This window comes from Falco peregrinus, chromosome 7 (genome assembly GCF_023634155.1).
Source record: "Falco peregrinus isolate bFalPer1 chromosome 7, bFalPer1.pri, whole genome shotgun sequence".
NCBI classification, from domain to species: Eukaryota; Metazoa; Chordata; class Aves; order Falconiformes; family Falconidae; genus Falco; species Falco peregrinus.
The window spans coordinates 28358603-28364602 of NC_073727.1; positions in this window are offsets into that span (position 1 = coordinate 28358603).

The window sequence follows — 6000 nt, forward strand, 5'->3', positions numbered from 1 at the left end:
GAAAAAGAGGACATGGGCCAGAAGTTAGGGTGCATTACAGAAGATTTCTGTCACTGCCCAGTGTCAAGCTTTCTTGGCTGTCAACAGACTTATCCTCAGGTCAGGGAGGATTCCTCTTGCTCCTTCCACACCACACCCGCACACAGGCAGCATGGTGAAGGTGGGTGGGATCTGTAGCCAGCCACTTCAAAGCAGCCAGCACCACTCAGAACTTGGCTCCAGTGGCCCAAAATGAGGAGAGCCCAAAGACATCTGTTTTACCTTTCTTCCTTAATTGCTTCATTTTATACAAGTCACATTAGTGGTCTTTTCCAGTTCAGCCTACAGGAAAAAAAAATAATCTCCAATGAATTTTGAACAAGACTCCAACAGTTGTCAACGCTCAGAGTTTTTCTCCGTACAAATAATGGGATTGTAGTTGGGTTTTGTTTTGTTTTGTTTTCCAAAACAGTGTAGAAAATTCATCAAGCCATCACAAAATCCTCTCTCAGGCTGTTTTCCTTGTAAGGGCAAATGGCTTTTAAAAATGAGCGATGAAGTATAAGAACTGGAAACATTTTGGTCTGAAGTAGTATCTTGTTAGTAGTGTACATGTGCAGCTTGAGGGGCACACGTAGTTCTTTCCTTCCTCCCAAAGCGCTCTCCTTTCAATGTTTAGCCTATATTAATGACATGACAGGCTTTAAGCTTGACCTTTTCTTAATGACCATGCAAGAGCTATGTAATCTTTATTTTCCTAATGAAAAAACATACTTGTGGGGAAGTTCTTCCTGCCTCACTATTTGCATCACATACAAAGTCTGCACCGCTCTTTGTCCTCCTCCAAAGTCCCATGGGATAACACTACTCTTTGGTCCCTGAAGATTTAACTTCACTGCCCCCGCGTCTCCCCAGAACTATCAAAGACTTGCCTGGGGAGGATGGATGGAGAGAAGGGACCAGTCATCCCAGTTGCCTGACTGCCTCCTCAAAGCGTGTAAGGTAACAAAAGATGCCATTGCCATTACCATCAGCACCTGCCAACAGCCAGAAAGGAGAATTAGAGTAACCCTGGCACAGGCTCCCTGTCAGGTAGGCACCCCTGTATTTTTGGCCAGTGTTGTGCATACAAAACCACACATACTTCTTCCGCATAGCACAAACACAGGGACTTCAGTCTACAGGGGCACCCCACACACATTGCCTGCCTCAGTCCTGCTTGTCCGGAGCACTGCTCTTCATAGCTGTGATTTCTCCAGGAAAACTGGACACAAATATTCATAAATCCCAAATAATAAACTAGATATCTTAAATTCTACCTAAACAGACTTTCCTTTTTTTTTTTTCTGGAAATACTGCAGTTCCCCTACAGATTCCAAACCAGGAGCTCAGTGAAAAGCAGAAAAAGGACCATATTTCTGATTTCCCAGCTTGTTAGTAGTTTTCCCTTCATTAGTTTACACAATTTTGCTTGACCTGAAGAATCCTCAAAGCAAGGTGCTATCACGGAACTGTCTCCATTGCAGCTGTTTTTTAAGTAGCCATTTGGTCAGAGATGGGGAAGGTAATTGAATCTTTAAATATTTCTTCCTAGCTGTTGACAGGATCCTACCTTTGTGCTCCTAACTGAAGGGAAACAGCCATAAATTAAATCCATTTCTCCAGGAGGAAGAAGACTAGACTTTTATGACAACTGCTCAAAGCCTTTGTAAGTGATAAGAAGACCTAAAAGATCAGGTTTCATGTGGGTGTTCATTTGTAATATAAGAACTGGTAGGTCCGTAGTACAGCTGGTACCAAGTGCCTGTGGTCCCTGGGCAAGCTTTCTCACATGGAGATGCGTCTGTGAGAGATTTTAAAGACCAGCTGTAACACCCTACAATTTGTATGGCTAAAGAAGAAAACACAGATGTAACTTTCTTGTCGCAATTTTCCACGCTCAAGGGGAACTGGGTTTTGGACATTTCTGCATAGCCTACTGTCACACATGGGTGCAACACGATGTCCCTGTTGCCTGTCCCCTCCCTGGAAGCTGGAAGGGATCTCCTTTCCCCAAGGTGGAGTGTTTGCTGGGCTGGTTTCCTGCTGGTAGCTTTGTGAATGCAGCATGTTGGCTGGGGTGTCTGCCTGCAGCAATGGCTTGAGGTTGTCCTTCATGTGTGTCCCCTGCAGCTGTTGCACTGATGGCTTTAACACAATGCTAAAGGCTAGGAACGCCCTCCACTGTGTTCCCTGTGCAATGCTAGCAGGATGGAAATGATGTTTTCATTGTTTTCTACTGCCTAACACTGCAAAACAGAACAGAACCTGCCTTGGTCATTGTCCTGTGCACAAGGAAAGCCCACGTCTGTGTAAGCCACTATGGGCAGTACACCTTTCCTCATTCCACTGAGGCTGTTTTTCTGCCTTTTGTTACAGTTTACTTCACAGATGTGGATGTCCATCAGGAGGTAGTGCTAAGGTGCAGCTTAATTCCCTTGATTTCAGTGACTGTGCTTCACCTCTCAGGTGAGCCTGCCCAGGATGAAAACAGTTATGCCATTCAATGTCAGTATCAGATGCAAATACGAGCAAAAGCATAATAGAGACTTTCACATATTCAGGTGATGTTACCTGCTCATAATCCCTTCTCATCCCTCCAGATATTATTTTCATTCCTGCACGCACTTCTGTTGTGAATTTGTTTCTGCTGAAATAGTTCTGTTCAAATCTGGGAGATGAAGGGCTAAATTTGCTGATACTCATGGAACTCATGAGGCTGAAACTGTTGCTGAGCGGGCTCTGTGCTGCCAAGCCACTGCATTCCCCACCCAGCAGACAAAAGAGCTCCAAGCCTGTGTCCCAGAGAAGATTACTGCCTTCTCATTGGGAACATAATATTGTTTGGCATGTAGCCATAAAGGACAACCTGACCCCTAGGGGTGTGAGGGAGTCTGAAAGATTCCCCTCACACTTAACCTTAGCTGTGTTTTCTAATTACCATTTCACTCGCATAATGCTATTTATTAGACTGCAGCTGAATAGATACAACTAAGATCAAAATTTGGTTAGTATTAAATTTCTGCAGCCAAGAGAGACAGAGATTGTGGTCCCAGAGGATTGAGAAGGGATGATCATGGAGACAAAAGAGTAAAAGCTGGGTCATAAAACAGCCCAAAGAATTTTTGTAGTTTTTCTTGAGTCATTCAAGGACAGAAGGATGATGTACATAAAGAAGAATGGACTGAGACCTAGCTGAAAGGAGGGCATTTAGTCCACCCTGCATCTTGAACCCATTACCCTGGGAACCATCTTCATTGGAAAGGTATCTAATCTAAGCCTTTATATCTTTTATGAAAATGTTTACACAACTTGCTGTGACAAAACCCATCTCTGTGTAACTCTACAGATGAAGAGTTCTCCATTTAGGCTATTTTTTCTGTGCTGTTGCTTTAACCTCATTAATTCTGTTCTGTTGCCATTAACTAATGATAGGAATTTGATTGTAGTCTCTTCTTTTAGTATGTCTTTAAAAAAAAATCAGCAGTCTTGTTCTCTCCTGCTTTCCCCATCAAAATAAACCTTAATTAACAGACAATGAAGGTTGCTTAGGCAATATGCCACCATAGCAGCAATTGAAAGGACGGATCTTTCCAGGTCACCCTGTCCTCATCGTTTTTGGCTTGTCTTCTCTGGAATGCCTCACCTGCATCCATTGCTCAGACCTTGCGGGCTTTCTGCAAGACCTTTCAAACTTTGCATCATGACTCTCAGAAAACTGTAATGACGAGCTGGTGAAGTTTTGAGTGTCGTGCACAACTTTGAGTTGTGTTGAACACAATTAAATGCAACTGTAGCTAAAGCCTGTCATACCAGTGCCACAAGACTGACAACACTGATGGACCTGAGTAGCTATGTTGGTTAGTGCTAGTAAAATTCCATGAGATTAAGCTGAATAGAGAAACAGCTCTTTGTACAACAGGTTCTTGCATTCCGGTGTAGATCACTGTAGCACTCGTGTTACGTTAGGCTGGATGTGAAATGGGCCTGCTGCTTTCAATTCTGAGGTGGCCAGAGGCTTCCTTTAGCAAAAGCTTATTAGAACATTTGTACATCTAAAAATTTACCTTGTCTCTGGCTGTTTAGCAAATTCAGTCGTGGAAACTAGTAATCCATTAAAAAGAGAATCTTACAGAAAAAAACCCAACCATAATTAATAGTATGGGCTTTATATTTTAATGTATTTTATATATTTAATATATTTAGTCCTTCCTTTTTGAACATTTGGTGCCTACAGCAAGAGCTGTAATTCTCAGATTATCTACCCGGTCCTAACTTGTCTGAGTAACTCATATTTTTTTGCAATAGAGCCCCTCAGGCAGCCTATGCTTTTTCTGCTGGCCACACGTATATCACACAAGTGATGTCTTGATCTCAGCTTTGGACTAAGGTGCCTAAGGAAAGGTGTCCCAAAGAATAGAAGTGTTAAAATCCTGTTCTAAATCTGTTCCTGAACAGGACCAAGCTTAAGGCATAACCCCCTCTTTCCCATTTCTAGCTGGCTTACAGGCCTGCATCCCAGTCTGCAGACTGGCTCTGCAGGTCTGATTTTCTGTGCTCCCAGGGACCATATTCAGACATCCTAAATTGCACCTAAGTCCCTGTGTTCCCCATAGCAGTGCTGAGCTCTCAGAGGCCTCTTGCTGACAAGAAACTGTGGGCCCAGGACGAGGCTGGAATTGAGGCCACTGGAGTACGACCGATGGCTCTGTGTGTGAGGCTCCGACTACCTTAAGGGAAGGGAGGAGCGCCTAGAATTTAGGCACTGCAATGCAATTCCTACAGCACCCTTGTCAATGTATTACCCCCTTCCTTGCCAGATGTCAAGTCAAATAGTCTGTGGAATGATATCCTCTTAGATCAGTTTTAAAATAAAATAAAAATCTCATGTTCTAAAGAGGAAAAAAACCAGACTATTAGGTAGTATTACAGAAAATAAGAACCACAGTCTTATAGCTAGGGAGTATGTATGAGACTCTGTATCAGAAGAATTCTGGATTCAGCAAAAAACAAAAATAGATATTGCTGGAGACACTGTACTTAGCACTTTTATTGTTGCCTAAGATAAATACTTCAATAATTATCCTTTATCTGAATCCTGTCATTCAGAGAAGGATGATTTCCAAGGCAGGGTAAAAATAATGATCTGCATAAGCTGTTTCTGAATCCCTGTCTCCAGGGAAGCACAGGTAATGCATAAATACATGTACTCTTCTCTGCAGAAATTCAGTGGTGGATTACTAACGGCGAAAGGGAAACAAACCCAGGCTTTAGAGACAATCACATGGCGAAACTCAAGCCAGCTGAAATACTTCCACGCTTTACAGACATTTTCCTTCTGGAGCACTATTGTTACAAGCAGGGTATTTTCATTTACCTAAATGCAGATTGTTTGCCTTTCACTTTCAAAACTACACTCAGATTTTGTTTCTTCCATTTGCTGTCCCTTATTGCATACTTTACTGTGTGCTTTGTTCATTAGTACTTCACTGCTACGCCTAAAAGACTAAAAAGTATCAACCACAAGATAAAATTATGTTAGTATCGATCAGATTGCCCTGTATATTTAAAACAGAGCAAATGTGCTGTAAAGGACCTCTCAGTCACTCAGATAATCAGAAGCTTCTGTAAACAAAATTCTTTTCGCTATAACTATCAAAACATTAATTCAGGAAAGCTGGAACTGAGTAAGTGGAGTTAACCTGTATTTGCCCTTCTCCTTACACATACATATATTTACAGAAAGTTTCTGTCTCTTCTGGTTGTGAAGATAACCTTTCAAGTATAAACTGAGGGGAATGCTGGCTTGAGTCTGGAGCCAAACACATGGAAACAATAACACTAGACATAAGCTGCCTTCATTCATCTCAGTGGGATGCTAGCAACCAAGTCTGCTTATGACAATGTAAAAGCCAGACTTGTTAACTATTTCACTGCTAAATTTTGGTAACAGAAAATCTAATGCAGCTGATCTATCCATCA